The sequence below is a fragment of the Malurus melanocephalus genome, unplaced genomic scaffold (genome assembly GCF_030028575.1).
Source record: "Malurus melanocephalus ecotype Western Australia unplaced genomic scaffold, MMel_1.1 scaffold_122, whole genome shotgun sequence".
Taxonomy (NCBI): Eukaryota; Metazoa; Chordata; class Aves; order Passeriformes; family Maluridae; genus Malurus; species Malurus melanocephalus.
In genome coordinates this window covers 836,015-863,647 of record NW_026623354.1, presented here as the reverse complement: position 1 = coordinate 863,647, position 27,633 = coordinate 836,015, and the positions used below count along the sequence as shown (strand labels likewise).

At 37.2% G+C, this 27,633-nt stretch overlaps 1 protein-coding gene across 3 annotated transcripts in view; it reads right to left on the bottom strand.

The window, feature by feature from the left end:
• Nucleotides 1–27,633, bottom strand: part of ATRNL1 (attractin like 1) — a 415,015-nt gene that overhangs the window by 386,269 nt on the left and 1,113 nt on the right. The gene's annotated exons all lie outside the window — the stretch shown is intronic.

Sequence of the window (27,633 nt, the reverse complement as noted above, 5' to 3'; positions counted from 1 at the left end):
TCCTGTTACTTTTTCCTACCACATTAACAGTTACTATCTCATGTAGAAAAGTTCTGAACCTTCATAGATTATATTACTTCAAGATCACCCTTATGTTACTTTAAGATCACTCAGAGTAACACATTACCCTCGTGTTATTACTCACGTTGAAAACAAACAAACAAAAAGTTATAGTTTAGGTTACTTTAATAGTAAMAGCTCTTTTTTTTAGGCTTTATTTTCCACGAGGCAGCCCCTCATTTCCAAAAGCAACATAGTTAAGTGTATATTCTAGCATTATTTTGTTAACAGCTCTAAGGTCTGTTAGGGTATACCTCACCTCATCTTCCAGATCACTKCTTGTAGGGCCCAAYATTGATCYCTGGAGGATCCCACTCTTGACAGGAGCTGTTTACACCTGACCGGTCAGACAGTTCCCCACTCACTGGATGGATCCCTTATCTGGACCCCAACACATCCATTCCTGTACCAGGATGGTGTGGGAAACTGTAAAGCAGAGAGACGAAGGACACAAACTTCTTCCAGCTGGTTCAAAGCAACCCTTAATTGTCACAMAGCTGTGCCTCTTTATACTTTCAATTTTCCCAGGCTGAGCACCCATTGGCTGTTTGCTTGGCAGGGTCACCGCCCATGAACCTTCTTATCCAATCACATCTCTGGGTAGGCGGGGTCTATGGCTCTGTTTAACCAATCACAGCCTGACACACAAGGCAAGGCCATGTCAATCATACATCATGATTGACAGGCTGCTCACTGGTCACACACCCTGCACCTTGATCCTTTCCCAAATTGTGACATTCAGCAGGGGCAAACAGGATCCAACAGAAGCTCMTTCTGTAAGGCTTTTCTTAACCCCAACAGGAAACCATATCAAAAGCCTTGGAGAAATTCAGGTAGACAATGGTTCATCCCACATCAATGAGTTGGTTACTTTGTTGTAGGAAGCAATCTGGTGTGTCAAACACATTGTGCCCTTGGTGAATGTCTGCAGACTTTTCCCACTCATGTGCTTCATCTGACTTGTGATACCCTCCAGGACAACTCATTCCATGACTTTCTCAGAGACAAAAGTCAGACTGATGGGCCTATAATTTCCTGGACCCTCCTTTAAGCCCTCTTTGTAGAGGGAGTTGTCATCAGCTTTCTTCAGTTTTCGGGAACATCTCTTGATCYCCACAACTTCTCAAAGATTATGGAGAGTCGCCTCAAAACATGAGCCAACTCACTGAACACCCTCAGGTAGATTTTGTCAGGGCCCACTGATTTTTAGGGGTCAAAATTCTGTCATAGTTCCCAAACCAATTCCTTCACTGACAGTGACTGTGTGTTTGCATCAAATTTGATTTTTGCTCCCAAGGCCTGGGGCCCAACAGCGCCAGCAAAGAGAGATGTGAACCAAATGTTGAGAACCTCTGTSTTTCCACATTGTTGGTGACTAATTCACCTCTTTTGTTTAACAACAGGCAATGTTGTGTTCTCTTTCTGCTTGTTTACATATCTGAACAACAYGCTTGTTGTAGTTTTTTATACCTCTGGCCCATTTCAATTCAAGCTGAGCTTCTGCTTTCCTGACTGCATCTCTGCACACCCTGCAAATGCCCTTGTAGAGGGCATCCTCACCAGGCATTTGTCAGCTTTTCTATGTCTTTTCAGTAGACTCAGATGCTCACAGTTTAGCTAAGGGGGTTCTCTTGCTCCACCTACTTCCCTTACCTTTAAATAGAATTCAATCTCAGTAGTTTCTACATTAAAGTAAGATTGGCAACAGGTTTTGACCTAATCACAGGATTAATGTGAGTGAAGGATAAAGTCATCTATGATTTTTTTATGCATTTGTGTATATACTTAGAAGATATGTATGTTTATATTTATATAAACTGAGCCATATATACATATTTTATAAGGCCTATAATTAATCAAGCATGCTAAGTATCTTAAAATGTGGAGCAAAAAGCATATAGTCAAGGAAGGCTGAGGYACTTGGCAACAAGGTAATGCACTGTGCCAATTTTTCACTGTACATCACCATAAATCTCATTTTCACTTGTGACCTAGTTCAGGGTTTTAACTTAAGCTTCCTGAGGTAACAGGCAAATGCTCTAAATCCAGTGTGTCACCAACTCCTAAATTTCCCCTTGACTATTTAAATCATGTTTCTATGCTCACCAAGAAGCACCTATTTCTGCCTTTCAGTCATTTAGAGTGATTAATATCTAACCAWCAGATTTCATGTGAGTTAAGGACAGAATTCTCATGGCAGGAAACTACTTCATACGAGAAGGCTGCAAGTATCAGCACCCAACAGCTTTATTAGTTTTGGAATTATACAAATGCAGTAAAACTTGACATATGCACACTTTCCAAAGGGAAAAAAAACCTATCAATATCTCTTAGCATCACAACAAAAGACCACAACAGCAGAACTATTTTTATTTTAGATTATTTATTATCTGTTTGGTTTTCAAAATTTTTTAAAATTATTTTTAAAACCCACAGTAACATCTTCTTCCTCTCTTCCCCTTCCCATCAGTGCATATGCAGCTTCATAAGAGGTCCCCARTCTCTGAACACAACCTCAGTACAAATGTTGAGATAAGAAGAGATAACTGTTCTTTTAAAAACTTAATTGATTAATAAATTCAAAGGGCTGGCTACTGAGTAGATTTCAAGTACTGTCTTTCAGATAATTATATAGATAATCAYTTACTTCCAACTTCTCTGGCTGTAGCAATTATCAGGACATTACACATTTGCCTTAAATACAAAGCACATTCCTCTGTTTTGTGTAAAGAAATGCAATAAAGCCATTCATGTCTCCATGGTATTACAAAGCATTCTTGTTTGGGGATATGAAAGATTCTTACAAGTAATAAAATAGCATCATTTCAGAACACTTCACTCATATRGCAGGTGTCATTTCACTCATATTTTCTGTTTGACTTTATAATTTATGGTAAGTCATAACACTGTCAGCAACTTCCAACCCTCCCTCTAGAAGTGGATGAAGAGGCATAAGAAAGGCTGTGATATTTTGAGTGTTAACTAAGACAGCTGAAAGTTTCACAGAATCAGTCATTTCATATATTGGTAGAGGGGTTTGGGCGTGTTTTTGTTTGCATGGGTGGGTTTTTTGGTTTGGGTATTTCTGGGGGCCTGTTATTTGTTCTGTATTTAAATGCAAAACCAGAWTTAAAAGAATACTGAAATCAAGTGGAAGATGACAAAACAAAAGTTTTTTAGCAATTTTAGCTAAATTTATGAAGGGGAAAGAGAACATATGAAAATTTATCAYGGTGACTGTTCCCCTCCCCAAGAGAATACAGGTGAGGGGAACATTTCTTGGAATGCCCCAGTTTAAAATAGTACAGCAGCAAAACACACACCTGCAACACCAGAACCCTCATGGGGCTGTTCATGCCACCCTTCCAGGGATAGAGCAAAGTATGTGGGACACACACACAGCCAGTGAGAGGCTACAGAAAGTGTAGGATCATCACTGATGAGCAGGAATTCTTATGATTGCTCCCAGGATAACAGGCTCTTACAGGCTGATGATCCAACTCCTGTTATGGGAAGTTCTCAAAGCTGCTACTGATCTATTCCCACTCAGTTCAAACACAAAGCAGAATGGATTGGAAAYAAGGACCCACTCTTCATCCAGGCAGCATTGACAGAAATTGCAGCTGAACACACAGAGGAGCTACTGGTACASAGCTTAGTGCTCAAAAGCCAGCAGGATTCCAGAAGCCATACACTGAATTCTAAAGACAGTAAATTAGGCTCTTGGAAAACAAGTAGAGGAAAAGAAACGAGAAGGCAAGCAATCACTCTGGAAGAGGGTCAGGAAAAAGCAGTGACCCTAAGGCTTAGAGAAAAAGTGACGATTCAGGTAGCAAAATACACTAGAGCAGGGAATTGTTTCAATTTCGGTCAGGGAGAATGAGAAGGGTGGGTTTCATGATTCTCAGATTTCATGAATAATACGCCGAAGGAGCRCATCCTCCACGGCCATGCTGTGGGACAAGCCTTCCCAGCTCTTGGCAACTACAGACTGATACAGAAGCATTCAAATAGATACTTCTGGTATTTAATGTGCCAGTTTACAAAYATGCTGTCAAGTATTCCTGTCAGCATTTCACTGCTTTAACTACAATTTAGTTGGGTTTTTTTGGAATGTATCAAACCAGAAACCTAGATGGCTCTGGTTACCTCACTCAACAAGCCATCCAATAGTCAAAATAAATTTCCAATGGTGGAATTCTTACCAAAAGGCCTTTGAAAGATACAACAAATATAGAGTAATTACTGCTTACTTTGATTGGCTTAAACAAAACTGGAATACACAGCAAATTCAGAAAGAAGTGCACTGGTTTCAATATAGRAGAGACAGACATCTGAAAGGACATTATTCAGCTGAAGGAAGATTATTGCAAGGATGCCAATTAAAAGTAATCCTGTTTAAATAAAATGTACTTTCCTTGCCCACATGACCTTATCTGCTCTACTAGATCGTTTCTTGAGTCCATTTCCAGTCCACTGTTCCAAACGACACGAGCAGCATCTTCTATATCATTATCAATTCAATCACAACAAACATTTTTGCTTGTTTATTTTTARTTGTGAGCAAAGACAATTTATTTTMAAATATTTTGGACACTTGGTTTTGCCTTTCAGAAAGTTTCACTACAGGTAAAAATAARTGAGTACATAGAAAAACTAACAAAACCAATTCTCCTTCTAAATCCTATCAAACCACACAAACTGCAATAAATTCTTAATTCTTATTGGACAGAACTCATCAAATATTCCTTGAAAGGCTCTGAGTTATTGACATGGTCTCAAAGCAGTATTCATCAAGAATTTCAAAAGTGGTTTAGAATAAGATCAAAAGAATCCACTCACAATAACAGAAGTCTTTTTATGGCTTTTATTCTGTTCTCAGTTTGTGGGCTAGAAGTTGATATTTGTGTCACTGTCTCAGATAACTTGTGACTCCTAAGTTCTCATTGAATCAATGTTAGATGATCAAAACTGATTCTATGCTTATCGAAGCAAAAATAATTTCTCTTGTAAAGAAAATGTTTTCAAAKATAAATTCCTGTAGCATTAATAGCTTAATACCAGCAACAAGTCACAGGAAAGGAAACAAATTTCCTTAAACTTTCAGTTGACCTTAAAGGCTTTCAACACTTTTGCAATATATAAACAGTCTAATATATAAACAGTCTTCTTTCAACATGTGACTATTTCTAGACCAAGGTCTTGGCAGAATCAAAGATGTTAGTAATAAAAACAAGTGCAAGTGAAGTTATGGAGAGAAGAACATTCCCTCCTGTTTCAGGAAAAATCTGCATTACCTAAGACCACAGTAGAATCTCAATTTCTAACAGTTTCTGGTTGTTGCTACTCGTTTGTTAGATCTTATCCTGCATAAGCATCTGTTCAGCAATGCTTAAAACCAGAAGAGATTAAGAGCTGGGGGAGGGGGGGGGAAGTGTCATGAGCAGAAAGGCTAATATTCTACTATATTCAGCTGTAAAATGAATCAAATCTGTTTTCAGGATATACTTCTAGATGCAGCTCTAAACATTCCCGCCACAGTCACAACAAACATATTTTTTTGGCCTTTGATTAGTCACCAGAAGGTGCTCTTAACTCATTAATCTGAGCTTCAATCACTCCTGACCTCAGCTCTCTGAGGACAGCATTGTGCACAAGACTCTTAGTAGGTCATTAAACTGGAACCTATTACAGTTAAAGCAAAATTCAAACTAATTCTAGGATGGCTTGTTTTTCAGTAAAGAAGCTGAAGGTTATCACCAGTCTCAAAAGAGACAAGGAGCTTTTTCAATCATCTCCAAAGTAAGRTTTTATTTAAAACTGCAAAAAACTAAAACACAACTCTAATGGATGAATGCTCTCAGAAAGAAAAAAAAATGGCAGAAATTCTAAAGAGAAGAGAACTATATATTTTACACCATCTCAAACTAGACAATTARGAAACTTCATTCTTTGCTTTAAGAGAAAAAAGTTTTCTCACCCTTATATATCGATCTTAATAAAACAGATACATTTTAAACACCAAGTCTAAAAGTTATCTGAATGTACAAGACTCAGATGGCGTCTTCATCTTGAGACTGGGAATTGCAGCCTAATGTCGGCTTTTGCATTTCGTTAGAAAATGAGCTAAATCTTTGCTTACAAAATCACTAGGAATACAATTTTTTAATCCCTTTACATTTTAAAATGCTTTTTCTTGAATAAGCCTAAGGATCTGAGTGTTCCAATTCATAGAAGTTCTTACGCTGCAAATCCATTTACTAAAGATAGGATTATAGAGCACATGTATATAATTTTACATATTATACTTTTAGGGAATTTAAACTGACAGGGCTGCTTTAAAAAGCTCTCAGTTGTTAAGTGAGCTTTAAGGGATATTTACTCATATCTCTTGAAATTCAATACACAACCTGTACTATCACAAAAACTTGAAGTGATCTAAAAATTTTACTAAGCTTAAAAATGGACATAGTACTTGTCTAAGTAGCTTTGGTGTAAATCTGCAAGAGTTGCCTGTTGTATATAACAGGGATAGAGGACTGGGTCTTATAGGCAAGACAGAGCAAAGCTCAGCTTCAGAAACCTGCTGGAAGGCTTTCAACACTTTCAAGCTGTAGTTCTGAATATTCTACTCATTAGTGTTTTTACCACTCATTAGAGAAGAGTAACATAAACACATAACTAACTTGCACATACCAAGAGAGTGAAGAAGGATCCTTTAGGTAACAACTGGGAAAACTGGAGAAAGTTAGGCTGAATGGCTTGTCTCTTAAGTGGGTAGCTAAATTGCAAATAAAGATATTTAAGAGAGAAAGCATCAGTCTTCGGAAGTAAATTTAAGCAGACARTATATGCCTGGGGAGGGGAGGAAACATGTCTTTGGTAAGCTTTCCAAGCAATTTCTATAGATCAGTAGTTTCCCACATTTTTCCACTTTTTCCACTGGTTTTTTTTTGTTATTTTGCACAGCCATTCAGATCTGTGCTACTCATCTCTTTCTGGATTTCCTCAGTATCACAATGCATAAAAGACTGATACATTTGCTGTGCACACCAGATAAGGCAACATCCCAAATGAGGTCAGTGACATCCACCTGCTTCAAAACAGGAAAGAACCCTCTTTAATGGCTYGACACAAGCAAATACTGGGACATATGAATAAGTCATATGGAAGCTCTGAGTAGCCACCTGCTATTCTATCAGAAAATAGGATGGCTACATATTGTTAGGTCTAAGGTTACCTTGCATAAKTGTCTGCATAAAAAGAATTTAACAGTTTTTAGCAGTCCCTGGTGATAGACAAGACCAGAAGGCAYAGCTATGTCTCTTATGATAAGGTTGAATAGAGCTGTATTGTACTCATTGATTTGCAAATAAAAGTTATACAAGAACTGAGTCAGTGGGTGAGGCATGGCATCACTCATCAGGGAGCCATCTCCTGAGCATTCACCACAAAGGATGCCTCTTGAAGGCTTTTTTAAACAGTATCCAAAAAACTCTTTTTTCCTATGCATACATGCAGATTTTTGCATCTTGAACGATGTACTCATAAGAGTACGACAATAAAAAAAAAATTTTTAGAATTAAAGGTGCAAGAGTTTGATTAATTTACAGGGAAAACAGTATGCTAAGACTCCATCTTAATGACATGTAAGAGAGTTTCAAGAAATGTTATATGTCCTAGCAAATTGTTGGGCCTTTAGGGTCTCAGAGSCTTTCAAAAATAACTGATTACCTCAGGAGGTGAATGAACAAGATTATCTAAAGAAATCAAACAGGCTGAKTTGGAAGAATGTATTTTAATATCAGCAGCAAGAGACAGTTTCAGACAAGCAATCAAGTTGAGAATGACAGCTAAAAAGGATAGAGTACTTATTTGAAAGGTTCTTCCACCCCTTGGTAAGGAAAATAAAACAACTAGATACTGAAGAGCGGTTACAGTAGTTGAGAGTTTCAAGTCAAGAAAGAACCAGCAAGGTCAAGAGAGAAAAAACAATCAAGGAAACAACACAACAGTGAAGACAGAATAACCAAACGAAAAAAAATAACCACCCTGAAGGAGACTTCTTTTCAAAGAGCAGTAACATCAAGGATAGATTGAATAAAAAGCCTATTTTAGTAGAAGATGAATGCTACAATTTAGGTCAACACTGAATGTTCCAGTTGCACCCCTGTTGTACAGACAGAGGCCAACAAGTTCCCATCTCCAGGATCTGCAGGGATCAACATGGAAAGAGGTGCCAGCTACATCATCTAGTATCTGTTGACTCATGCAACCATATGTCTGCATTTGCCTTTCTCATTTCAAAAACAAAGCCTTCTTTAAAAATGTTAAGACTAAAACACTTACAAAATGAATTTAACTCTATAATGAAGTTACAGAAATCTTCAAGCAATACCTGTTTAGGGCTGTGACATGCAGGTAATGTCACAGATCACTCTGCAAGAGCTGTTGATCCCAAGTTAATGTGGCATCATTTAAGAAGGAAAATGTGCATTCTCTACACAACACTGGTGTTTCCAACAGGGAATTCTGGACGGGAAGTATGTTGCAAATGGAAAAAATAATTATATAATTAGGCAAATGGGCCCCAAAAGGATCCAGAACAGGAAGTCACTCTCCATAAATAAAGCAACGAGAYACAGTCAGCCCAATCCTCTCATCTCAGGAAAAAGATGGACATTCCTGCTAATATTTCAATAAATCGATCATAGAGGGACACTTTATCAACAGACATTTGATGAGAACTAATCCAGCTGTTTCACAAAAAGTTGTCACAGCTCAAAATTTTAAGGTTCCAGTGGCTGCCCAGCTGCTGTATTTATTTCACACTTATCAGGAATAGCTCTTCCCTGGCTCAWGCATCCACTAGGAGTGGTCAACTTWCACAAAGAGCCAAACAACATAACAACATAATATCCTAGTCTTTGCTGTATTATTTGGGGTTTTCTCCTTTAAAAATGACATRAAGATATCAGAATGACTGACATTAGGACTCATAGTGCCATTGTTGGTGAACTGCACACACAAGTCATCATCATCCAGAAAGCTGCCTGCTACTCACAGCTCAAAATGACAGTTTACTCAGTCTCTCAAAAAAAAAAAGCCACAAAATACTACTAACTCACTAATTTGAACATCACAGTTAATAAGCATGGAAAATACATCAACAGCAAATTTTAAAAACTCTCCGAAGCTGATTTATTTTCTCCTTACTAGTGAGGATGAAGGGTTCTTTCTGCAGTAAGTTGTATCTCTTTGCTTTTGACAAGAAATAAAGATTGAAAACAACAGAAAAACACAAAAGAAGTGATAAATTAGTTAGCACTTCAGCTGCATATTGACATTAAAACTTCCATTTTCTTTGGATTATGGAGCATATTGGTTTGTTTGGTTTTTTAAATTACTTGTGAGTAAACACAGAAGAACCTCTCTTGAAAAACCCTTTAATTCATCATTAAAAAAAGCCTGAGGTATGGAAGGATTATGCAAGTTTATTTTTGTTTCACTCATATTTTCAAGAGAGGCATGTTCATGAAAATCAGGTACCTGTGAACAGTACAGTTGGATACATATAGGATTTAATACCTCCTGTATTAACATTACTGGTGCTCAGGGAAGGATTTGCTGAAAGTCTTATAATTCATTATAAATCTTTCTTCAGCCATACAATTACAGGAAAAACATTTATTTTGACACCATACCACCCAGAGATGCTCAATCAGATGTACCAGGTGTGTTAAGTATTTAACAATAAAACCATTACTGGAGCATAGAAGAGCAYCAAAGGTTTTCATATTGGGCAAATTGAACAATTACTCTGAGTACCAAGACTAACAACTAGCACATCTTAAACCAGGATGTATGGATCCTAAAGTYTTTGATATTTCCATTTAAATTTTTCATCAGTGACTGCTTTTTTTTTTCTGCAGGGAAGAAAGAATAGAGAAGATAGAAGACTGTTACATACATGCATGATGTACTAGTGTCAATTGGAGTATCCATATGGACACAATAGAAAAGCCACAGCAGCTGTACATACTCATTATCACTCCAGATATAATTTGAGATGAAGATCAGTCACTGATTAAATTGTTACCTTCAATAACTAGACAAGCACAGAAAYAATTCATCTTTACAAACTACTTTGCAAAATACATGCCACGGGATCATAAACTTGCTATAAGTAGATATTATTTCTTTGTTATTGCCAGTTAGAACGTGCTCTCTGAGTGACAGCCAGTATTCATATAAATTRAAGGATTTCATAGTTTCATTTATGTAATTAATAATTAAGAWAATTGACAGAAAGCAAATAGGAAAGCAATATGGAACACGTGCATTCTAGTAGTATTCAGCAGAATTAAGTTTATTTTCTACATAGTGAAAATTTATGAAGAAACGTGGATGAATCTTCTGCTATTCACCTTTAAGTCAACATGAAAATTGCTYTGAGGTTGAAATTCAAGTCAAAATTACCATACTGCCCAAACTCCAAGCAAGGTTAAAATGACCAAAAATTCTAAACAAGCCATAAATTACTTAATGTCTAATTACATTTTATAAAACCATCTAAGATAATGTGATTATAATCTGTAAATTGGTCAGTATTACTTCCTGTTCTAGTCCCACTCTGTTTTTTTTTAAGAAATGTATACACAAAGCAATAAACTAAAAAACAAAAACATCTGRGCTGTAATGTACACGACTAATACTAGAGCTATGAGTTCAGGTCCAAATATTTTTTTAAATAGTGTTCTCAGTTAAAGAAATTTGTTAGACTATTTGCTTCTATGAGTACAAACTTGTCAAACAAATGGCAAAAACATCAGGAAGAGTGAGGCAACAGAAATTAAAGACAGCACAAAAAAAAGAAAATGTTCAGTGATTTTGACTCARGATGATGATGTAAAGTATTCCCTTGCAAAAGTAAGACAGCTCATAGAACAAAGTGTATTGAATTGGATAATATCACACTCTTAGTAGTAAAAAATTCAAAGAACTGATTGTCCTACCAGAACAGAGACAAGAATCTCTACACAAGAGCCCTAGAAACAAAAGAACCAATACATTAACTTGCAAGTTAAGCAGYARGCACTTTATTAAACATATTAAATTATAGCATTTGTCATWTCCTAGCAAATATTGTACCTAAATTTAATGCAAAAGAGGAGAGAATTAATAGAACCTATTAGTCTAGCTTTTCATTATTCTATATTCACAGTTTAATCTAAAAATATGGATGTGAAGGGAAAGAAGAATAAAATGCATCATAAATTTATTATTATCGTGCACTATCTTTGATAAAGCAACTATAAAGAAAATTACCATTACAAGARGGCTCAATAATAAGCTGTGCAATTAAAGTTGGAAACCAAGTTAATATGAGAACCASAATGGAAGTAGCGAGTTGGATAGAAATAGGACCAACAGATTGAGCATAAAAAAAAAAAAATTAACCCTATATGGGGATTAACATTGGATAGTGAAGGCAGTCAAAAACTGGCTTAAAAATACACCAAACAATGACGGCACAAATGTGCTCCTTTAATTTACTGATGGCATTAAATTGTTCCCATTATTAGAGATTAATATATCACATGCAAAGAACTAGGTGATGTTAATGGTGCACTAAGAAGAGAGRGGAAATTTAGTAATTTCATCTGTAAAGTCATGCACTTAGAGGTGAGAGGAATAATTTTAACCAGTCCATTGGAGAAGGGAGATAATTAAACCAGCAGCAGAATAACTCTATGTCACCAATGGAACACTTCCAGAAAAAGAGAAATGATCCTAYAGTGTGGGATTTCCAGAGATCAGGCAGTGATCCAGATGTGGGATTTCCAGAAGCAGGCAGGCAGGAACAGAAGCACTGCACAGGAGCCAGGCAAAGCCATATCCAGGAAACAGAAGAGGGAAGATTAAACTGGCACAGAGAATGCTATTTGAATGACTACAAGAAATAAGAGCCTAGTAAGAAGATACTTGCTTATCCTAGCATAATGAAGTCTGAATAAAAATATGACACTCTCTGTCCATAAAAAAGAGGACAAAAAGAAAAGCAAAGGGGGGGAAAACAGCTCTTCCGGCTAAGTGGCTGAGCACACAAAAATCTATGTAATAAAGGAGATTGCGTGAACAAATTCAGAGTCACAGCCTGAATTCAGGCAGTCAGAAATCACAGAATCCCAGAATTAATGAGGCTGGAAAAGACCCCTGAGATCATCAGGTCCAGCTAATGACAAACACACTGTGGCAACCAGACCATGGCAATGAATGCCACATCCTTAAGCACCTCCAGGGATGATGACTCCACGACCTCCMTGGGCARCCCATTTCAATTCCCAAATGTGAGATTCAAGTAGCTTGAATATGTTTATGGCATATTTACTTACACAATACTGCTATTTTGCTCCACAGAGTTTGGGGATATAGCATAAGGAATTTAATAAATATTCTTTTCTTTAAATCATGTATGCAAAGGCAGGTTTCTGAGGGATACGTGCTCAAGTTCCAAATTATCCTGCCTGAAGTGACTGTAGAAGTTTGTGCTGGTATTTTGTCCTTTATTTTTTTCCAAACACAAAATATCCCCCATATAAAAATATCCCGGAGTATAATAATAGGGAACCATATAGAGGTAGCCACATAGAGGTAGCCAAGAATTGCTCTGAACACGATCATTAAAAAAAACAGAAGCATTATATGATGTTTGTACTTAGAGCCCTGCAAACAACTGATGCCTTTGCCTCTCAAATAGTGTACATGGTCTAGGGTAGTAATCCTTCAAGAGTTGATGAACAGAAAGGAAAAAATAGGAAAGAGATGAACCCGCTRCAGAGATGTCACCAGCCAGCAATTTCAATCACTCTGTGTGGTAACATCAGACAAAAAATCTGGAGGGAAATGAAGATGATGGTAACTTGTAGACAGAAGTCGGGTAAAAGCAGTATTCAAGACTAAATTGCAACACAAAATGCTGTCCAGTCCTGCAGGCAGCTATTCTTTACATGTACCTGACTTTTTTTTCCACATTGCAGCTTGTGAACTGCTCAGCACTTCCAGGCATTCAAAGGAGGGTGTAATTGGTTGGATGAAGCTGGATGTCTCCACAGACATATGAATCAACCCAGCTAACTCCTCAGAGATCCTGATGGGCAATCTGGGAGCTCAGCTCACAGGAATGCTCTGGCAGKGGTTTTATATTAAAATATGAGCCCATAAGGAGAAGATTAAACTCTTCCTCCTCCTCATTCCCACTGCCATTCAGCAGCACAGTGATTACAGGCCCTAATGCCAGATAAGGGAAGGTTTGAAGTAATCCTGTAGCTGCTTCATGTGAAAGAACCAACAGCATKGAACAGATACTTTCATGTAGACTCTAGAAAATTCCATTTTCAAGTATATTATTATATACATACATGGATGTGAAAGTAGATACACACACTCATACATATATACAGCCCTATCTGGCTTAGAAATATTTTGCTTTTATATGCAAGACTTCACCTTTAACTCCTACAAATCCCTACTGCTTTACAARCATGCCTTTTTAATTAATCCCAACTTGCCCGCCTTCTTAATTAATCCCAATTTGCCTGAATGTTGAGGAGGCAGGCAAGTCCTTGGAAAAAAAAATCAAAGCACTTGAAAAGGGAAGAAAGAAAAAAGAATAAAAAASATACTTYAGGAGCATCATCAGTAAGTTTCATGTTAAAAATAAAATTCAGAAGTTGAGGCAAAAGCTCATACTAATTTTAAAGACTCACATTTAGATAACAGAAAATTACAATACTCTAGAAAAGACAACTATAAATTAACAGACCACAAGAYTCAATAATTTTCATTTATCTAACAAGAAATACAACAATAATGGCTATTTGCAATTTCTAATGCAAGGCCAAATAATGTCCTAGAAATGTCGAACCATAACAGAAATCATGAACTAAACTTAAACATTTATGTTCATTCGAATTTCACAGCTCTAGTATTTAAATTTTACCATCAGTGTTGGTAATTTTCCTCTTTTTTTTTTTTTCTTTGCTTAATTAGAACTCCCTTCCCCCTCCTCCACAAGGCCCAGTTACCTCTTTACCCCATTGCTCAGGGTTGTAATGTTTTAGCAGTTTCAGATAACTGCAATGTTCATCTGAAGAAGAAATTTAAAAAAGACTATCAGAACTTCAATGAGAACTGGAGCATTGTAARTTAGAAACTTATTTTACAAATCCTAGTTATTTCATCTTATTAATAATTTAAGTAATTTTATGTAAACTTACTAATAAAAGCTCAGCCATTTATTAAATATATTATTTTGTGCAAATAACTGCACTGGTGGTGAAAGACCATCATCAGCAAGGTGGTGATTTATCCTTGCAATCCTTCAGCAGCACAGAACTCCATTCATTTTAAAAAAAATACAGCACACACACACACAATTTGTAGCTCCAGGATTAGAGGTTAGAAGTAATCGAAAGATTACTGCCAGTCTCCTAAATTTTGAGGAACTGAAATTAAAATAGAGCTCATGTGGGGCTGCACAGTTCCTTTTCCTCCCATTTAGGAGAGAACTGAGGTGAGCAGGGRTCCTTACATGAGATTCACAAGAGATTCATAGAAATCTAAATCATAAAGCAAAGCCTTTTATTTCTGCACATACAAACACTAGGGAGGAGACAGCTCAAAACACAAAACTGCAGCAGCTGAGACRCAAAAAGAATTTAAAGATCAATAAAGTTTTAGCTATGCTATGAAGWATGCTACCAAGTCTTCTGTCATTTATATAATTTTCCCTTGTATATAAATTATCATTCACAATTATTATCTCGATTAAAATGAAAACAAAATATCTATTTGGTTCTGCATTTTATAAGTGCTCAATTGCTTTTATAGCTTAGCAACAAAACTTTGTCTTCTATCTGTTAATTCCTGTTGCTATTTATGTTTCCTCCCCTTCCTCAATCCACCTCCCCTCTTCCATTAGATTATGCAATTACATCTATTTATGATCTAATAAGCTGTTTCATCAACAAACGTGCAACACAGCAATATGAAACAAATTCATAACCTCTCTGCTGATTTATAGAGCAGTAAAAAGATATAGGAAAAGAGAGCTTATAATTTATTGTAAAGGCAGTAAGAAAACCTCTAGAGCATTTTTCATAGAAATTAAATTCTCAAACTCACCATCACACTGCAGTTTTTAAATAGGGACAATCACTAAATACTCACTTCTGAGGCTTCCAAAAAAAATCAATTTGATGATCATTATTTTGCCACAGAATTTAATGCAGACTCACAAGTGAGCATCACATGTGTGATGCTCATASAATAACACAGTTCTATATGGGAACAAAACACAACCAGCACATTAAAAGCCCTGCCTGAGGCTTTTGGTCCAGAATAAAATAAACTGCAGCTTCTTCTGAGGCACAGATGGGGAAAATCCATCACTCTGAAAGGCTGGCTGGTRCAAAGTCACAGGTCTCTTGCAAAGAAGAAACTCCCCTCAATGGAATTCTTCCAAACAGAACAAGAACCCTTGGAGTAGGCCCTTCTGCTAAAGATGGCAGCTGGACAATACAGAGAGCAGAATTCAAAGCATAAMTTTATATATGAAAAAGAAAAGGTGATGAAATCTACTGGTCTTCATAAACATTACTTTTCTACCTGTTTGATTTCTGTTTSATTTGCTGCTGTTGTTTTTCCCCACAATGCAGACAAACTTGAAATCCTTGGAAGATGTTCAGTGACGATATATTTCAACCAAAAATGGCCCTCTAGTTAAAATTGAAAATTTCCTGATTTCATGCTTTAACTGCTGATAGTTGTTGGTCAGATGCACTTGCCAAATTATTGGACACAAAGGCCTTTCTACTCATACAATCATGCAAATTCAGTCCACACAACACAAGCAGCAGAATTCTGCTTCAGATATGCTCCGAAATCAGAAAATAAATTCACTTTGATAACATTTTTGAACACTTACAAAAGACTGTCGCTCGATTCCCACAGCATCAAGTATGTCTAGTACCAATAACAGAAAATATTAGTTGAGAAATTGCTATCTCCCACGACACCCATAACTTCAGACATTCCTGACAAATACACCACTACTGAGTAATGCAGACACTGGGGGTTTTATTGAAAACAGAAAGAGAATTAATAAGATTTTGCATTAGTTCAATGAAGCAACAGAAACAGGCTTAAACAGCTACAGACAGATTCTTTACTAGTTGTACAAAAAAACCCCACACTTACTCCATTTCTTCCTCCTACCCCTCAGCATATTACTCTACAGAAAAAAAAAAAAAAAATCACCCTGAACATTTTTCTCTGTGTTCTTTTGCATAAATTCAAAACCCAACTACTCCAAAATAGTAGTCACACACTATAGTCCAATTATTGTTTTGCTTTTGAAGTGCCCATTCCACAGTAAGATTCTGATTTCTCTTCTGCATCTGAAGACAGTAAGGATCCCAGAGAGTTCATAATAGCATCTCTTCTTATTTGTCTCAAGTATCCTCTGACAAGGATAAGCTAAAAATATTTTAAGAGAGGATAGGGAATTCTACTTGAACAAAAGCTAGCATTTCCCTTTCTTCACATGGATAAAACATGCTTAAGGAGAACATTCCCTTGGACATCTATAACTCAAGCAAAATATTTGAAACCATGATCCTAACTAAAAGCAGATAGAAGGGGGAAAAAATTACTCAGTAATTAGACATACTAATGTAATTAAATTAATTCAGAGAACTGTTTGCAATATAAAGACATTCTTAGAAGGAGACAGCACCTTAACAACTTGATTCTAAAAGTACAAGAAGGAAAAATACTGTACCCAACAGTTCATTAGGTGAAAAKATTATTTCATCAACTTACTTCTTATTTATATCATTTAAAAACCTCTCTGAAAAGGACTGATTGTATCCAGCCACACAAACTCCAAAAGCATATGGCACAAAATATCACAAACACTGATTGCCAGTGTCATTCTGGTCCATGCTGGTGTATACCTTTATAAAAGTCAACCTCTCTACAAAAGCAAGAGATGTTTCCCATCCTGAACCAATTAGAAGCCCCAAATCTTATTTTGTGGACATCCTCAAATTTCACCTGTTTCTACAATGCTCCTTAGTTTGCACAGAGTGACCTCCTTAGAGAGGGTTTCTTTCAAATTGTGCCTCAAGCAAATACTTCTCTATGTACGTGGAACCTCTGAACTGAGCTCATTATCCACACAGCTCCTGAAAATCACTTTCTGAAGAAGTCTATTTCCCCCTCCCAAAACCTCAACATGATTAATTAGAAGAGCAAATACACAGTATTTCTGATCTGCAGACATGCACATACACACAGCTCTGCCATTTTCACTGCTCGACTGAATAATTTAAGAGTCAAAAATTACACACGTACACACAAAACACTGAAGAGCTACACAGGCAAATCCAGACTTAGTACAAGTCAACATTAGGGGAAACAAAAACCTTTCTGATAGTCTTAAGCAGTGACAATTGTTGCCGAGAGAMATTTTGGACTCCCCATSCCCAAATGCACAAAAGACMAGGCTGGATGGGGCTCTGAGTAACCCGGTCCAGGGGAAGTTGGCCCTGCCCATGGCAGTGGGGTTGGAATGAGATGATCTTTRAGGTCCATAGCAAGAAGTAGGTCAGATTTGTGCAGCCTATAACCCAAGTTACCACTGAAATCAAGTACACAGATGCCTTGAGCARTATCACCAGCTTATGCTGTTGAGCACACACACAAAAAGAACCAGTGTGTGCTGACCAGAACATGCAGCTTTTTCTGCACTGCAGCAGCCCCACACACAACCTGCTAATTTCAGCTCATAATTCCCTTCAGAGTTACAGTCTGCCAGCTCCCAGGCATTTTCCACTTTTTTGCAGAAGCAATGACATGATCTTTTAAACTACAATAATCTTAACTATAAGGCAATTACGTCCTACCAAGAAGAATGTAACTTGCAAAGAAGAGAGAAGTCAACAAGAGTGATTAAAACCAGAAACACACACAAAATAAAGGCATCCTGTCATTTAAACTAMATGACCAGAGCACGTATACCTCCTGAATTTGCATAATATGCTATCTTGTAGTTTGACATCAACTCAACCAGCTCCTCATTACTTCTGGTCTGTTTAAAACGATCAAAAAGAAGAAAAGTACTTACTTACTCACAGAAGCACAGAGTTTTGGTACAGCAGCTCTGTGACACTTCCTATGAAACATTCACARTTCATTTCCCTCTCCCCACACCTGCTTTGGGACACCCTGAATCTACCACATACATATTTGATCAGTAAGAGTCCTCCAAAACATCTTCACTGACTGGGCTTGTACACACAAATATGATTGAAGGCTAGTCTGTGTTTGTTTGGATTTTCCTTGTGAGAAATACATACTTTTACAAATACCCACTCTTAATCTATAGATTAAAAAGAAAAAAAAAAAAGAACAATTCAGTGTGCAAATTATCCTACAGTTAGATTAATCAGCATTTCAGTTTTCCTAATAGAGCTGAAATTACCCAAGTATTCCTTCATAGAAGTCGGAATGTATCCAAGTTTTCTTGAGTTTTGAAAGCTGAGATTAATTAAGAAGGAAATCAAGCTCACCATATTTTAGTCACTTCTATCCATTACAAGAAGGAAAGTATTTTAAWCTGCAGCATGACTAGAAAGATACTTTTCTGACTAATTTGTCTTTGTCCTAGGATTGTGGGTGGCAATCAATGAAACCCATTTGTCTTCCTGTTCCAGTGTCTCGTGGTTTACTTACACCTTGAACAAAGTTTCTGCAAAGCTCACCAGAACATTTAAAGAGATTACTAACCCCAGCTCTCCTCCCAGGCTTTTGACCAAAATCACTGCTGCTTACATTTGACTGCCACAACTGGTAACAGACATAGCAAAAATCAGGTTTTTTTGAGACATTGCTGTTTGTTCTGCAGTCCCAGCTCCTGCATCCCAACAGTTACATGACATACTCAACATGAATCTTTTTTTATAGAAGGCAAGTTATCGGCCTTCAAGATAACAGAGAACTAGCTGAAAACTCAAACACATGGAAACAAACATAGATCTATGCAAAAAAGTGGATGCCGATAACAAAAAGCTACATTTAAAGACTGAGCTCAGATTCACAACTCTGTAATAACATTAATGCCATCAACCTACAAATTAGGAATGTATGATTCTTTGATACTGCTTAGGAATGTAATGACTAACATAGAAAACTGTATTCCTGCAGTAACTCTTCAAAATACCCATTAAGTGCTGCAGCATTTCACAATATTTTGTTTGGAAGATTTAATCCAAGGCTGGGGGTTAGGTCTGTGGGGTTTTTACTTCTGAAACAAAACCTTATCAGTCACAGTCAATGCACATTTTTTTCCAATGAGTCTATAATAAAAGTGTATTATTCTGCAATAATACAGACAGCAAGGTTTTTGTTTCATATGATCTAATGAGGCAGTGATTTTACTCATCTCTTTGAGATACACAGCATAGTTCTACACAACAGTACTTCATGTCCTAATATTTATCACATTCTAGGAAGAAATGCAATCTCTAAAATTTTATCTAGCTTATTAGCTGTGCCTCATGGGTCACCTCAAGTCTTTAAACCTACAGGAAGTGTTATTTCCTTTTTGCAGATGAAACACTGAAGCACATAAATTATGGAAGAAATCCATAAGAAAATGTAGACATTGAGTGTGATCATTTTATGCKCCTGCATCCAATCTTTAAGTAATTCAGTACTTGTCCTGTTGCCAGGTAATCCTAGAATATCCTGGATTCAAAACTCCCTACCCAATTCAAGGTTATCAGATATGTGCTGCTTAAAACTTGGAAATACTCTGCAGCTAGCTTGTTTTTAAACATCACTACCATGAACAGAGCAGATATTTTGCCATCAGAGAGAGCAGCAGCCCATTTCCATTCTTAGCAAAGAAATATAAAAATACTGATTCAAAMAGATCTTAGAATCCATTTCTTACAGGTAAGTAACATAAACTTTAAATTCTGGGAGAGACTGTGCAGTGGAATTTTTTTTATTTTTTTTTTAATGCTGTTGCATTAACAGGGAGTTTAAGATGTTTACTCTGGAATATTCTATAGCTGGTGGAAAAATTATTTTTAAAGGTCTAAAAACTTGAGGGTTTTCTCTCTGGAGGAAACTTCAAAGCCAAATGCAGTTCTTGCACCTTGGGAATGAAMACCAAGTAACAAACTGTGTTGAGCTTATTTCCATCATTTCTCAATAGGGTCTTGGTTCTCATGGAACTCTGAAATCAATGCCACTCTTTGTCCACTCATTAGGTTTTTAGGATTTTAAAGGACAGCCTATAAAACTGATTTGAAAATTCCCACTGCTCACCCACCTTCCATGAAAACATCTACTTTGCTTATAGCTTTCTTTTATTATTGTTAGCAGCTGCAATTCACTGGAGTGTTCATGTTTTCAGGTATCATCATCATCATCATTTATTTCTCCCTACATGAACTTTGTASCATGTTTTCCAAGCCTAGGCTATACAGCTAATAACAAATTTCATAGTCACTGACAGATAATTATTCTTCAGTACTGCAGGAGTTTTTAAATGCATTTTTGTTGTCTGTGTAGTAATGTTTCAAAATAAGGTCTTTTTTCACCAGCATTTGTTARGATGTGTAAGAATATCCCAAGGGTCTTCCTGTAGTATCTCATATTACCTCCCACCTTTTCTGCCTACATTTTGATACAATTAAATCAATTTCTAGTGCAGTGTGATAGACTGAGCTCTCAAAAACTACTTGTACTCATGTTAAAAAGATTACATGAGCTATGGTAATGCCTTCCAAAATATGATAAACAGGCCTTCCCTTTGATTAAAGGAACTAAGAGAAACACAGTGCAAGACCATTTATTTGCCAATTTAAAATATAGTAAGCATTAAATGCTATAACCTGCACAGCCATTTAGGTATCATTTATGGATAGAACTAAGCATGCTTTGATATAACTGAGCTTTTTACACACCCAGAGCAATGGCAACCAGCCTTTGATGCTGTTTGAAGGGCTGGCAGGGTCATCAGCCATCTGTTCCCACACTTCTTTGCCTAAGTAACAAACTGCTTAGCCTGCAAACAAACCAGACTCCAGAACCCACGAGTCTCTTGCCAAACTTGCATTTGGATTCTCTCCTATGGATGGCTCCAGGTTCACACAGAGGAACTGTACATTGTTAATTACCTACTGCTTGGGGGGAAAGAAGAGTGTTTTTAAAACAGGAGAGTTCCCTCCCAAACCCATAGATGTTTGTAGCCCCACAATTACATATCACTCCAAACGGGAGGATRTGCTTAGTTCACAGACTGGCTTCAGAAAAGCAGGGCCTTGCTACTGAGGATGGCAGCAACTCCAATAGGATTTTGAGGTAAAAAATCATGGTCTGAGCTGCCAGCACAGTGCRAAGTTGGGAAGCTCTGGCTGCAGGTGAACAGCAGGGTCTCAARAAGTTACTCTGCATCTACATTTCACCAGTACAACCATTACCAGAAGCATTTATTTCTGGCACTCACAGTTCCAGTGCATTGATAAAATAGGGAAGGCTGTAAACCTAAAGGAGAGCAATCAAGAAGGGAAAAGTTTGTTTTATGTTGTGGCAACTCAAGGAAGTTTCCATCCTCAGTGAGGAAAAGGTGCCCATATCTCCACCTCACCTTCTAAAGGTTCTACAATGAAGGCCTAACTCAAAACATGAGAAAACAGGGTAACTATAAGAGACAAAAAATAAGGTATGTAAGATGTATGTATTAGCAGTTTCTGCATTGGTTTTTCTGGCTACAGAAAACAGTGAGAATAACTCCATGGAAGGAGTTTCAAAGTCTGTAGTGGGCTGTGAGTCAGTGGAAGTGTTTTCAGACGTGTGCAGGTGCTTTCTAAAGCACRTTTTCAAGTCACACAGAAATTAATTCAAAGTTACCCTAATGTGTGCAAAAGGCAAGAGGTAATAACTAATCAGAGTTAATTTCTTCTCTATAAAAACCTTTAAAAAACACTAAAATGGTTACTGGTGAAAGTGGTAGTGTTAGGAAACTGGCTGGACTGTGATTTTAAGGGTCTTTTCCAGCCTAAATTATTTCATTTAGCAAGTATTAAGGAGCCAAAAAACATTAAAATACATTTTTTTTTAAATTATAAGTTTCAAAAAGACTGCTCTCCTTTCAAAAAGCACTTTTCAGTGCAGATTGCTTAGCTTAGGAGGCATTCATTATGATTTCATGGCTTATGCTTCTACATTCAAAACAAGATTTACAAAAAGATTTATTCCTTAGAAATTCAAAATATCTTTCTATTATAAGGTATAATGGCATTTTAAARTTTTAATACAGACAGAGAGAATAAATCATATTAAAATAGTTTTTCAGAGCACCATGGTTAAAATAACTTAAATAAAGACTACATTTTATAAAATCAAAACAAATCAGACAAAAATCATAATCACYAATGTTTTTCCAAAAGTTTAATTTTATTAACATTCACATGTTGAGTTATAAAAAGATGATTTGCAGGTGCAAAATCTCACACTCAATTGCACTGATGTCAATAAAGAAAATTATTTCTTGGATCAGATACAGGCCACACTGATGACAAAGACAGTTTTGCAACTTACAGCATGACTCAGGGATTTCACCCTGTAAAACAGAAATTGCACCAGTTTAATRGTGCTGTCGTTTAACATCAGAGTTCTAGAAAAGTAAGTCTGGACCAAGTCTGAAAGTAATTTTTTTTYCCCCATCTACATCTGCTGATGCTGCCAACTCCTTTGGACCAGCAGGAGCCTTATGCAAGTGAAGTAACTTGAGGAAACTGAACTATCTTTAATAAAATGGGCTGGGAGGTGGGGAGATATGTTCCTGTTGATACATTTCAACTCTCAGCAGGAATATTAATGCTTACATAAGAACCAGCAAGCTGTAATCAAAGAGAAGTGTGAAGGATAAAGTCACCCCCTTTCACACCAGTCTGAACTTCAACTGGCTGCAGCTAGCTAACTTTTTCCCTAGGATCTCTTCTTACACAACATGATCACTCATTTACAATCTGCAATTTAAGGACACTTTCCTTGCATGAGTCATTCTGCAGACAGCAGAATTCAGAGTTTTAGATAAAGATTTTGCCTGGAATAACAAAATTTGACACCCTTCAAACATTTCAGTTGTGAATGTACTTGCACTTGGAAATTGTTCTGTCCTTGAAGAATGCAGAATCTTTTATAGGAGCTCTAAAAATTAAGGAGAGCATGCAGGAGGTAATTTAGCAGTACAATAAGAACATCTGGAGGCAAGATTTAATCAAACAGATCTATTTGCTCTTACTCTCCATAACAACTATGTAGTTAGGAGTAGGTAAAGCAGATTAACTGAAGTGCAGGTCCTCAAAGGTGCTCACCTGTCCTGTTCTGCTTCACTACACATCTCACTCATGGCTATCTAAAAAAATAACCATAAACTCCTGAAGATACAACCTAGTTTTTCAAAGGCGTCATTTCACAGCAGGTATTTCTAACAATTCAGGTACTCGGCAACTTCAAAGGGAGATAAATTGCATGCAGAAAGTTTTCTCGAATGCTCTTCCACAAACAAGATCAAAGCAGAACTAGAGAAAGGGAAACTTTTTGCTCCAACATGGAGGATACTTTTTCCTTCTAAGAAGTCATTCTACGAGTAGCRAATGAAACCTGTTTTCCTGCACTGCTGCATCTCAAGACAATTGACTTTGACATCTAAATACACAGAGGCTGTGACAGCAGTTTTTACTGCAGTTGGACCATTCATAATGTTTGTGTCCCTGAATTCCCTGGAGTCTCATAACATAACTGATTTAGGCAGCCCTTCCCTCTCCCTTCCACCCAAACCCGTATCATCATGAGAAGCGCAATGACCAACAAATTCAAAGACACAGAATAGGGGAAGAAAGAGTGGCAGATGTAGCATTAAAAGCTTCACTTCCTTAATAAATCAGCCTAGCAAAACAAAACCGTACACTGTCCTTTTATGCTTGTGGTTTAGTTTATATCTTGGGAACTGTGCTGTTAAACTGAGCTGCTTGTAAAAACAGAACCTGCTCACCCATTGGCTTTCCTATCTGTCACCTGGCAAAATTCCTTTCCCCTCTCTTTTCCTACTAAATTTCCCATTTTTATTTTGGTTCAAAAAAGACTTTGCACTCTTTCAGAATAGAGGTGAAGGGATGGAAAGAAAAAAAAAAGGTTTTAAGAAAGGTGAAACTAAGAGAAAGTCAGAGATGCATTCATCTATTCAATCTGGACAGAGGGTAAAATAATTCACCACCAGGTAGACATGAGGCCTAACTCATTCTGAGAAGTGACTGACATGGATGTGAATGCACTGCAGTAAGAATAGCAACAACTGCATTTCTGTAATGTATTACCATAGGCCTTACAATAAAAAGAGTAAATTCAGTGTGGGTAAATAAGAGAAACAAAASTGTAAAATTGTGCTAGACAGTCTCTTCACATTTTCCCACTCCATCCACCCTTCTTTCATCTAGTCCAGAGCAACATTTGCAAAGCAGTTTACTTACTCAGTAGTTCTCCTACAGGGAAAAGGCAAGGTTACGGTAGTATTGTCAATTACTTCTGACACCAGCTTATAAAGATTATTTTTGATGTCGCTCTGCTATGTTATCATTTCTCAGAAGAGGAATAAAAGTCAAAAATACTACATATCTCTCACCAAAGAATTAGTGGTCCCAAGATACCCTCAGTATTTCTCCTCTTACCATAATGCTCCTGTTACTTGCTAATGCAAGTCACTCATTCCCAGAGAGCAAAATAACCATACCTCACTTACACGAAGAAAAAGAAAGAACCTTTTATTTTCAAGTGCTTTCCTACCCTTGAAAATCTGTTTTCAAAATATTGTAGTGCCAGGTGTTACACATGTCCARTTTAGGTCATTAAAAGTTTAGTTTAAATCTTGGGTAACAGAGACACACAAGCACTTCAAACMGCTGCGACTTGGAAACCATGTAAATGTTTAGAGTAATATAAAAGGTTTTATTAACATTTCTACAGATCACATCTACAATCCGTTAACTGGCTGTTAATGCAGTTCTAATAGCCAAACACACTTTTCAATCTTTGCCATTCTGAAACAATCTGCAGAATAATCTTAATGATAGAGGCAACTGCTGCAGAAGTGATGGAGCCCAAAAGAACTTGTGAGACGAAGGCAGAACGGCTGCAAAAGTCCATTCGTGGCTACTTAAGGGAAAACCAGATACACTTCGCAGCCAAATGGAAACAGAATGCAAATGTTTCACTACAATAAGGCAAACCATCAGCTGCCACACAGATTGGAAAGGCCATCACGCAGACTAACAGTCTTTTTTCCAACTCTTCAGGTGGAAACACACAGAACTTGACTCATCACCGGTTCCACACCCATCYGAATTTTCAGGATTCAAAACACAATCGCTCCGGGATGCTGCTTGCAGCAGTGTAAGACACGTTTAACATATTTCACTCCATCCCCAACTCAGAGGGCTTGAAAAGCTTTAAATCTTAGAATGCTTATTTACAGTGCAGAGTATAGTTTGCTTCCAAGAATAAAGACTAAAGGTGAGAAATCAAAGATATTGCTATGAAAGTGTCCTCCGTAAAAAAAAAAACAGGTCTCCAGCAGCTTATTCCCGTGAGAAAAATCATAACGCRAGAGTCATTGTCATTTCTAAAGCTAAGCATGAAAGAACATAGTGGAGTTAATGAGAAATCTATTCCGATTTCACCAAAACYCCTAACAGCACTTCAATTAAACACCCTGTTAGCGCAGCTCAGAAGAGCTGCCCTGCCAACATTCAGACAGAACTTCCTCTAGGTGGGGATGGATTATTAACTTTCTACCAGAAGGGAAAATGTAACCACTGTGCTTCCTCACTTGACARACACAACCAAGGTAAAGAAAAAGAAAGATGTTTTAACAGATAAGCAAGAGAATTCCTGTAAGAATGGGGTAATGGCTCCAGTAACAATTGAGAGAATATACCCATTCACAGCAAGCTTTGAAATTGAAATTACAATCTGCTGTGGTCCTTGCACTCTCAGGGTTTGTTATGAGTGGCACCAAGACAAAGGATACAAGTAATCTCTTTAAAGAAAGGAAATAATAGCYCTGCAGATCCACAGACACAAAGAAGATTCACCTGGGCCTCCTTTCATCACTCTCAATCCCTCCCAAATTAGCCCATTGTTCCACAGCAAAGAGCAGGACAAACCCCGAACATCCAAAACACACAAACACACACAAAACAAACAAATGGCCAACTTTAAAACCTTGTTATCAAGCATATAAACAGAGAAGATATATTTGCCTTGTGTTACCTTTATAGCTGAGTTATAATCTTGCTGCTGCAATAATCCACCAAATATCAGTTAAATGGYTCTTTTTCTGCACTGTGTCGATCACTTCAGCCACCATCAGTCTGACTTCAGCTACTCCTTAACTTCCCAGCTATTAAGTTATAGGATTTGCTTTCCTATTTATTTGAGAACGAGTGACCTTGTATTAAGCATTTAATAGAGATGTAAATTATATAGCTCAATTTCAGTACTTCAAAGAGAAAAGCTGAACTTAAACACAATTTTAATACAAACACTTACTGATATTTAATTGACAAAAAGTAGTTTTCCACAGACAGAATTTGACTCCTCTAAGATGTAGCCTCACCAATGTATTGCTATTAGCTAAATATTAGAACACTTTCCAGCTATATATGTCAACAAACTTAATAAATGGAGTTCCTGCTTATAAAGGATGCTTTACAGGGAATGAAATGAGATGTCCTGTCCAAGATTATATAGCGAAATAACAGCAAACAGWATTCTTCACAGCCAGTCTTTACACTGATACCAAAGGGGGCGGGAGGAAAGTGACAGCCCGATAAATTAAGTTTTCTTTCCCACTCSATATAGAAAAGCAAGTGTCAGGGTGTGCTTCCTTCTCACTGATCAATGACTYGGTATCGCATTGACTTTTAAGAATGAGAAGGTAGTGACAGCTAAACGGAGTACTCGTTCCTTTGCAAAAACATGCTATTGTTTTACATTTCCCACTCCCCCCTGCAAACCCTGTCACCAGGGATGTACATTTCACTCAGTTGCACTCGTGTTGTCCTGGATGTAATTGAGCAATGCTCACTTGCCTCAAACACTTGAAAGAAAGGAAAACCGGAGGGAACTAAACACTCACTCTTCAAAAGGAAAAAGTCACTAAAATTCACTATTAATTTTTGCTCCCTGGGCAGCCCCAMGAAGTGCACATGTCATTTCCATGACACTTCCAGAAGGGACAGCAGCGACACAGCTTTAGGCCGATTTCTCCCCATCTCTCAGTTCCCATGAAGTGGAGCAGCCTATTTTCAGCGACAAGTCAGCGGGTGCTCTGTCCTGTGCTCTTAAGAGCTAGGAAGACTCTTTCATCCTWAACTTCTGTCACACACTTCCACCACACGTGAACAAAATCATAGCAGACACACAAGCAAAACA